Source organism: Sphaerodactylus townsendi, linkage group LG11 (genome assembly GCF_021028975.2).
Source record: "Sphaerodactylus townsendi isolate TG3544 linkage group LG11, MPM_Stown_v2.3, whole genome shotgun sequence".
NCBI lineage: Eukaryota > Metazoa > Chordata > Lepidosauria > Squamata > Sphaerodactylidae > Sphaerodactylus > Sphaerodactylus townsendi.
The window spans coordinates 42,244,331-42,253,855 of record NC_059435.1 but is presented as its reverse complement, the minus strand read 5'-3'; the positions used below and the strand labels follow the sequence as shown (position 1 = coordinate 42,253,855).

Genomic DNA, 9,525 nt, shown 5'->3' with positions numbered 1-9,525 from the left:
CCTTGTGGGTCTTCACACTTGAGGAGCTATAATTCGGCTTAATGTCTTTAAAAACAAGGACACGGTCATGCCATACATTAGGTATGGGTAACGCTTTAATACTCGAATCTGTCGTTACGGCTTTATACGTTTGTGCCCATTCAGGACAAAATAACGTGATTTTCGCAGTTTTTACCCCTGACGCCCCTGAATTAGACGTCTGTCTGTCTAATTCAATCGTCTGTTCCCACCTGACTGTGACCAGTTAAGGTGCTGCTGGGAATTCCACAGTAAAGGGCATGCAAGCCACTGTTTGTCCACAGCGGTTGGAGAACATAGAGGCTGTGCCTAGCTGTCATTGCTAATAGCATTTGACAAACTTTTATCCTCTATGAATTTATCTCCTTTTAAAGTGATCTACACTAGTGACTATATCTATTGCTGTAGTGAATTTTGTAAGTTGATGATCTGCGGTAATACTTTGTACTGAGCCTGTCATACCATTGTAGATCCTCAATTTTTTATTAACCACAACAAAATTATCCCTTGCCTTTCTCCATACCCTTTGTAGCTTTTCGATGGTCCATTTTGTCCTTCCCTGCCCCCCCCCCCCCTGAACTGTTACCCAGTTAAAGAAATCTTAGCAGGTTAATGCTGTAAATTTAAATGGATGAAAATGCCAGTGTGTGTTCATCTGTAAAACTATGGGAAAAATGCAAGCTTCCTTTGCTTTTAGAAAACATGTATGTCACAGCATCTAACATCTTTGGAGAGGTGCCTCTTCTGTAAGAGACAAAGAATATCTGTTTGATTATGGTGCGTGCCCTCTTTCGTTTTTATCACTTTAATTAAAAATATTTAACATGTTACCTATTTAATGGCAAGCACCTTTTCAATAAGTTGAATGTTTTTTGACTGAGTACTCTTAACGGAATAATTAAGTGTTGCAATCCTTTTTTGTGTTGAAACCCCCCCCTGTGAAACTTACTAATAAGGAAGCAGTTTGAACCCCTTATCTTTAGTAGTCCTTTTCAAATACTAGTATCATTTTTTGAAACCAGGCAACTAGAGCAGTGCATAATGATATATTGTGCTATTCTCAGTGTGGCCTTAACATAGATGTACAAAGCGCATTATAATGTTTAAATATTGCACTCTGGAAGTGTGTGAATTAAAGTGCACTGGATTAGGGTATTTTCAGTCAGTAACTTACAAAGCGTTTTACTCAGGAGATAACAAACCCAAAAGAAACAAGTTGCTCTAATAGTGAGGCAAGATGTATCACAAGTAGTCAGACTATAATGCAAAGTGTGTTTGAATAAAATCAACCGGTCTTCATGGAAAGCTTGCCAATATAACTATCATTCAGGTTTACACCCCAACTACAGATGCTGAAGAGGAAGAAATTGAAAGCTTTGATTACACACCAAAACAAGATGCATTGTTAATCATAGATGACAAGAATGTAAAAGTGAGAAACCAAGTAAAATGAAATATTGTTGGAAAGTTTGGGTATGCAGCAAATTCTGTAGAATTCTGTACGTTCATTGTGAACATATGCTTCAGGCAACCAAACAGATTGTTGAATACATGGGCATCATCAGACAGCAATATAGAAATCAAATAGATTACATAACTGAAAGCAGAAGATGGATAAACTCTGTTCTCTCTGCTCAAACAAGAAGCTGATTGTGGTTCAAACCATGAAGTGTTAATAGCAAGAGCTAGCTAAAGAAAAATGTCAAAACAATCATAGTGCCAAAATACAATCGTCACAACTTTCATGAAGAGTTTAAAGACCATTTTCATCACTTAAGTTCAAGTAAACATGAATCAGAGGAACTGTGGTTTGAAACCAGAGATATTAGCAAGGAAGAATGCACAAAGATTATTCCTGTAGTCAAAATAAATTATAAAGCTTGATGAATGACTGATGGAACTCTTAAAATGGTTAAAGGTAGACCAAAAGAAATAGAACCAGAAGTCTAAGATGAACGTAGTAGAAAAAAGCTGTGTTGACCTTGAGGAAGACCAACTGCTCAGCATTCCAGGGGAACAGGGATGAATAATGTCAGCTGAGAAAGTTGCCTAGAAGGGGGAAAAACCACTCAATTTGCACATTCATTGGAGGGTAAGAGAGGAGCCTCTAGGCCACAAGAGAGAGGTTCAGGCAGACCTATTCTTTCATGGCCCAATAGTTCAGCAGATTCATGGACAGCAATTCAGGACTCTTCAAAATACTCACCATTGCAACTTTTGAATCCTCTGCCATGTGTCTCATCCTTCCAGAGGGGCCAAGTGCCTGCCTGATGAGCTCCATCTCCAAGATCCTCTCAGCAGAGGTGAGGAAGAAACAGCTTACTCCCCCCCCCCCTTCTTTTGACAATGTGCCCCTTTGGGCTTGCATATACTGAACATACTGAGAGACTTCATCTCTTTAGTGCACAAGCTCCCTGACCCTCTGTGATCCTGCCCTTGATGCTCGTGTCACACATGGTTGCCAACATGTAGATATCATCTTGCAGTCTCTGGATTAGTGCACACACTGCGGGAAGCAGGTCTGAATGACCTTCAGCTGGCTCCAGAATCACGGCCAAGTTCTCACAAGCCATTTAGATTATGGAATCACCAGAGTCAGCATTTTTGTGTCAGACAAGCACAACTGCATAAAGTCCTTAAGAGGCCTAAGAACCTCCACAGTCTGAGAGATAGTCAACCACTCATCTGGGTTGAGTTGACTTTCTGTAGCACCTCGGTTTCATAGATCACAGCAGTGAGAGCTCCCTTTCCCTTCACCAAATGATCAGGCGTGTGGACGGAGTTCCAGCGAGTGCTGACACTGCCAAGCAGATGGTAGTCCATGATGCCTGCCAGCATCTGCTTCTTATAAAGCAGATGGGTGTCCTTCTCACTAAATGAAAAGTGACCCATGAGGTGCGAGCATTTCTGGAGGAGATGACAGAAGACATGAGTTACAGTGACCAGACTGGGATTCTCTGCAGAACCCAGACCCAAGGCATCCTTAAACATAAGCTGCTTTAGGCTTGATGGTGTTGTCCTAATGATTGTGTCATTGGTCACCATGAAGCCCATGGTGATGTCTCTCCCTACCTCCCTACCCACCGTCACCCAGAATTTTGTCGGGTTGTCACCAGTGTGCCGTCAGCGGGAAGTATGCGTGATGGGCCTGAGGGCTGCAGATGTTAGAAGTACATAGTTCTCCCATGAATATGGGACAACTTTGCCTTCACATAATCCATGGCAGCCCTGTACAACAAGATCATCACACTCTTGCTCATCATGGTTAAAGAAGGCATGTACCAAGCATAGGAATTTTTGAGCAGCTTGCAGAAGCAGTCTTCTACTGTTCTTAAGAGCTTCCCATCAATTGCAATCATCTGGCCAATGAGAGGGATGACTCTTCTCCTCGCCCCCTGCTTCTCATCTCTTGGCAACCTCACCAATTATCTTTGCCATCCCTTGCTTACCAGAGACCATATACTGCGTGCAGCAGGGAGAGCATAAGATGAAATCAGTGATCACTTCCTGGCTGACTGTTGGCTGCTTGGCCAGCTCACCAGCCTCATTCTTTCCCTGAAGAAGCACTGTTTCATCAGATGGTTCTGAAGTCCAGAAGTCAAGAGATGACAGATGTCTTTCCCTCAACTAATCTGGGCTCTACACAGATGGCAATGTGCAAACCATGGGTCCTCCATCACCTGAAAGTGCTTTCAGACAGCAGATGTGAGGGGTCACCCATGTTGACAAGCAACTATAGGCATCCCCAGAGCTCAATCAGGAACTTGGGGCAGACATGCTGTGTTTAGGGAGCACAGGAAGATATGGTAAAAGATATTAAGATGGAAGCACCTTGGAGTGGTTCACCATCTTTTCCTCTTGAGCCAACTGTGCCGTGTCCTCCTGTCTCTCTCCTCCAGATCTTGAAACCCAGAGTAAGAAACTCAAAGAAAAAACCCTGGAACAGGGGTGAGAAAACACACAGCAGCCCAAATGAAATACCTATAAACAAGAAAAAACAGAACCTCCCACACAAGGGTAGAAAAACACAAAAAATCTCTGCAATTAATTAACTCAACTGCAGAAGGAACCCCCAAGAACCACTTAACCAAACAGGAGAAAACAACTAATCCCCCAGGCCTCACAAGGATTTTTGGCCTGTCTTCCCCATTCTACACCAGAAAAAGAGCTCCCAAAGGCACCTGATGGGCCACTGCGAGTAGCAGAGTTCTGGACTAGATGGACTCTGGTCTGATCCAGCAGGCTTGTTCTTATGTTCTTAATTTCAGTAGAAAACCAGCTTGCATTTCATAGATTGCAGCAAAGCATTGGACTATGTAGATCATGAAAAGCTATGGTCAGTTTTAAAAGAAATGTGTATACCACAACATCTGATTGTTTTGATGTGCAATCTATACTGCATGTACTGTGCACAAGAGGCTACAGTTAAAAAAGAATATAGAGAAGCAGTGTGGTTTTTAGTTGAAAAGGGTGTCAGAAAAAGATGTATTTTATTTCCCTGTCTGTATGTAGAATATATCATATAGAAAGATAGATTAGATTTAGATGGAGTTGGAGTGAAAATTGGCTGAAGGGACAATTTGAGATATGCAGATGACACCACGTTACTGGTAGAAAATAGTGAAAGTGTCAAATGACTGCTAATGAAGATTAAAAGAGAAAGTTCAGAAGCAGGATTACAACTGAAAATCAAGGAGACACAAGTAATGATGACTGAGAAAGTACACAAATTTAAGGCTGACGATGAAGAAGATGAAATTGTTAAAGATTTTGTGTTCCTTAGCTCAGTTATCAACCAAAGTGAGAATGCAACTAAGAAATTAGAAGAAAGTTGAAACTGGGAAGGGTAGCCATGAAGATACTAAAAAAGATTCTTATGTGTAAGGTATGTTGCCGGTAACCATGATCAAGATAACTCAACATATATTCGAATAGTGAAGTTGGCCAAATGTGAGGATACTTAAATCCAGTAACTGGAGCTGTGAATGGAAAAGACAGATCTTTCTATAAACCTGCCCTAAGTTTACAGGGAAAAAATGAAATCTAGAAAATTGAAAAAATACATGGGGGGGGGGGGGAGAAGAGTGTTAAGAACCCCTCCAAAATTATAAAAGGAGCAACTTCAGCTTTAAGAAACAGCCTTCAGTAACCATTACAAGGGAACCACAGCATTCAAGGCTTGGTTTGTCAGTAAAAGGAAGGGAGAGGGGGCAGGATCCTTTCCATGGCTATTTTGGACTTTGAGGAAGAACACATTGAGTGATACATGTCAGCAACCACTGTGTGACTTGATACCAACAGAACTGCATTACTCACAGGGTTGTTGTGAATACGAGGAGAGGAGAATGCATCCTGCTGTGATTAAAGGAAGGGTTTGAATGAAGAAAATAAATAACAAATATAGCTGAATGTGGGAGGTAGATAAAAGGTTGGTGAATGGCTGAGAAAGAAAAAAATGAAGCAGGAAAAAGAGATGAAATGAGATGGGTGCTGTGTGGTTTCTGGGCTGTATGGCCGTGTTCTAGCAGCATTCTCTCCTGACGTTTCACCTGCATCTGTGGCTGGCATCTTCAGAGGAGATGCCAGCCACAGGTGCAGGCGAAACGTCAGGAGAGAATGCTGCTAGAACACGGCCATACAGCCCGGAAACCACACAGCACCCAAGTGATTCCGGCCGTGAAAGCCTTCGACAATAGATGAAATGAGAGTTGTCAGGAAGAAGGAAAGGGGAAATAGAGGGAAGAAGGGAATACAAGAAATTTGAAAGTCCTTGAGGTTTCCTTATGATGGAAATGGGGCCTGCCAGGGAAAGGGAAATAGTAGGGGAGGGGGAAAATCATATGCCCCTCACAAGTCCTTATGGGCTCCCACTTGTACTGTAGTATTTCCCATTACTATGCAACCTTCTTACGACAACCTCATAAATTGCTTTAAATTGAAAGCAACTTGATGGCACTTAACACACACATATTCACATACATGTATATAATACCGTACCTTCCCATGTACAGTTTATAGTGCATGACTTTTCTAGCATGAGCTGTTTGCAATCTAAACAGACTGCTTAGTTAATGTGGGGCAAGGGAAGTAGAAAAAGGTGATACCAACCTGACTGATTCCTTGACAGAGTAATTGTAGAAATGTCGAGTTGTAACAGCAGCATATGCTAGCGTATCTTTGGAAATTGCTTAAAATTAGTCTGTCTAGTATTCCTGTTTTTGGTTGCTGCTGTTGTTATTTTTCCCGCAAGATAATACAAGTTTCTACCCTAAAAGCTATGTAAGAAGTGAGTTTGTAAAATTAAGCTTATGGCTGCACACGAAACGGAGAATTATAAGAATGATCTTGATACTATTTTATTGAAAGACAGACATAGTTATTCTTTAAAGCAAAAACATGAGAATTTGAAATATGTGTTAAAAAAAACCCAGTTAACTGATAAACACTTTAAAGAATGAAGTAGGTCTGAAGATAAAGAGAAACCCACAGAATACATTTTAAAATGTTAATCTTATGTATCCTCTTTTTCTTTGGCAGATTCTATAATAAAAGTTGCTGATTTATGAAACAGCCACTTTGCTTCTGGCTAAAGGTATATTTCACAAGTTGTTTATTTTTGAACACATCACTAGCGTGTTTTCAGTCAGTGCCCTTATAAGTGGAATATCTGGCCAAAGATGAAAACCATGATCTGATTGTGGATACCTCAGTAGAGTGTTATGCACAGATATGATGGGTTAAAGGATTTTCTGAGGCCAGAAAGCTAAAATTGAATTTAAATGCACTTTTACTATTTCTAGTAAATATATAGACACTTGTTATAGGAAATGTTGTTGTAGGATAATTTTATATATATATATATGCTGTACAAGACTTCAGCATAACTCTGACAGAGTTAAGGAACATTTTGCCCCAAGAATTCTTTATTAACAGACTGTATACCAATTATCACCTAATGCATCTTAATAGTTATACCAACTTTGTCCTGGATATGATTGAGAACTGTGTGTGCATTATATGAACTTCTGTTTCCCTTTCACAGATTCCTCCAGTGAAACTTCGGATTCCCTTTTAAACTCATCTGAGTGTTGCAGAATTATAGGAGTTCATTCAAAGATGCGAAAGGGAAACTTACAGAATGGTATTAGTAAACACACTGTCACCTAAACACACCTCACTGAATTGCAGCAGCCATGACAATTCTTATCGATAAAGAAGAAGAGTTGGTTTTTATACCCCACTTTTCTGTACCTTTAAAGGAATCTCAGAGCGCCTTATGTTAATGTTCCCCACAACAGACACCTTGTGAGATAGGGTGGGCTGAGATAGTTCTGAGAAAACTGTGACTAAGTCAAGGTTACCCAGCAAGCTTCATGTGGAGAAGTGGGGAATCAAATCCTGTTCTCGAGATTAGAGTCCATCACTCTTAACCACTATACCACACTGACGAAATTTACATTCCAGTTTAGTGCCTTTGGTTAAGCGAGTAGATGAGACATTTCCAAATAAGTGTGATAAGAGATCAACTGTAATTGTACCACAACTTTGTAAAGTGCACATACCTGCAACCAAAAAGCCTAAGATGAGGGTGGGGAAATATTACCTGTGTAGCTGGTGTTAGGCCAGAAACAACCCATGTGAAGACAATTCCTGCGGATATGATCCAAGTGTAGCAGATGTCTAGATGGTTCTTGAGTCATAAGATTTTGAAATTTTAAAAAACACTCATATATGCATGTGAGTTCAGTTAGGGTTTTTTGTGTTTTGCTTTTTTGTTTTGTCATTGTTTTGGTTAGTGTGCATTGTTTTGGTTAGGGTGGTGATACATATATATTTTGTTTTCTGTTACTTTTGTTCTCTATATGTTGGTTCTGTTCCTGTGGCATAAAGGCTATTATTTTCTATCCTTATATTTTTCATCATTCACTTGTTGTGGCTGAAGTGTAAGGTGGCCTCTGTCCCAGTGATAGGAAGAGTTGCCAGAGCAGCCTCCCTCAGCTGTCAAGGCAGATCTGTGCCTGTCTGTGTCTCTTGTGACTGAGTTTCTTTTAGATGCCCTTCCACTGTTGGCCTAGAATATATCAGAATTATTCCCATGGATTATACATCTACCAGAATGCATGACCACTCAGTTCAAGCAGGAGCATTTTCACCAGATGCTCTGAGGTGTGGACTACATGCTTCAGCTACCGCAGGAGTTGCCCTGATTTTATGTCCAGCAGTCCTGTGGTTCACCTCCATATCTAGATTGGCTCTCCTGCAGTCCCAGATATTCAGGGTGCTTAAAATAGTCCACTTAATTTCTGTTCTGCCCTCCTCATCTGGGGATAAAGTGTTCACAATTTTTTGAGAACGCTTTTCTGAGCATAAGCTCACGATTGATGACCAGTGAAAACAAATACTTTCAGTATAAAGGCAGGCTTCTGGGACATTAATTGGCAGGAAAAACTCTACTTCCCTCCGCCTGTGGTCACTCCACCCTGAGGCTAACTTTCAACTGTTCCCACTCATGAGCACAGCAATATCCAGTACTTGCACCCACATGCAGCATTCCTGAACTATACATAACTGCTCTATTCATTGTCTGTGCAACATAGCTAACTGTCAAAAAGTCACCACTATTGCTGGTTATTTATCTGTCCCATACAGGTCTCAGGAGAGAAGTGCTATTTAGTTTTGGCTTTCAGGTGTTTAGACACACCAGATTCACTGTATCTTTTGTCTTTGTATTTCCCACAACAGTTGGAGACACAGGATGCATAATACATCATATATATTCTCCATTTTGTCAACCTAATAATTATTCACAAACAATGTAAATTTCTATTTCTAAAAAGAATTTTTCAACTTCTTGATTTATTTAATACATTAGGCACAATATTATTTTAAGATCACAGCGTTTAGTGCACCAAAACATTTCCATCTATTAAAAAGTGACTCAGATAATTAGTAGCAGGGTCATGTGCAGTAAAACAGAACCATCATATGTAGTAGCAGCCATCTTAGAAAAGGCATTCCCATTTCCCTAACAGACAGAGCAAAATGGCTTTTTGAGACTGCACCTGCTAGGGCATGTACGTGCATTATATAAACATTATCAAATGCCCTTTCCACTTCAGAACTGTCATATTTACTCATGCAAATCTATGCAGATATATTATAGTAATTAATTAACTAAAACAATAAGATTAGTAGACTAAAATTGCTGTAATTCAGTAATGGTCCTAATGCAGTAGTGCAGTAATGGTCCTTTTCGAGACCAAGTGCCCAAATTGCAACCTCAAACCCACTTATTTATTGCAAAGTGCCAACACAGCAATTTAACCTGAATACTGAGGTTTTAGTTTAGAAAAAACGGTTGGCTCCAAGGCGCGCATTACTCAGGAGTAAGCTTAGTGAAGCAACCGCAATGCTTCAAATGGGTGAGTCACGATCCTAGGAGGGTTTACTCAGAAGCAAGCCCCATTGCCAGCAACCGAGCTTACTCCCAGGTAAAGGATCATGCCC

General features: G+C 40.5%; 1 non-coding gene across 1 annotated transcript; it reads left to right on the top strand.

The window, feature by feature from the left end:
• Positions 1 to 6,686: 6,686 nt before the first annotated feature.
• LOC125441396 lies at positions 6,687 to 6,776 on the top strand. Its single transcript, XR_007245852.1, has one exon. It is a non-coding gene; the product is annotated as a small nucleolar RNA SNORD93 (small nucleolar RNA).
• Positions 6,777 to 9,525: the final 2,749 nt, after the last annotated feature.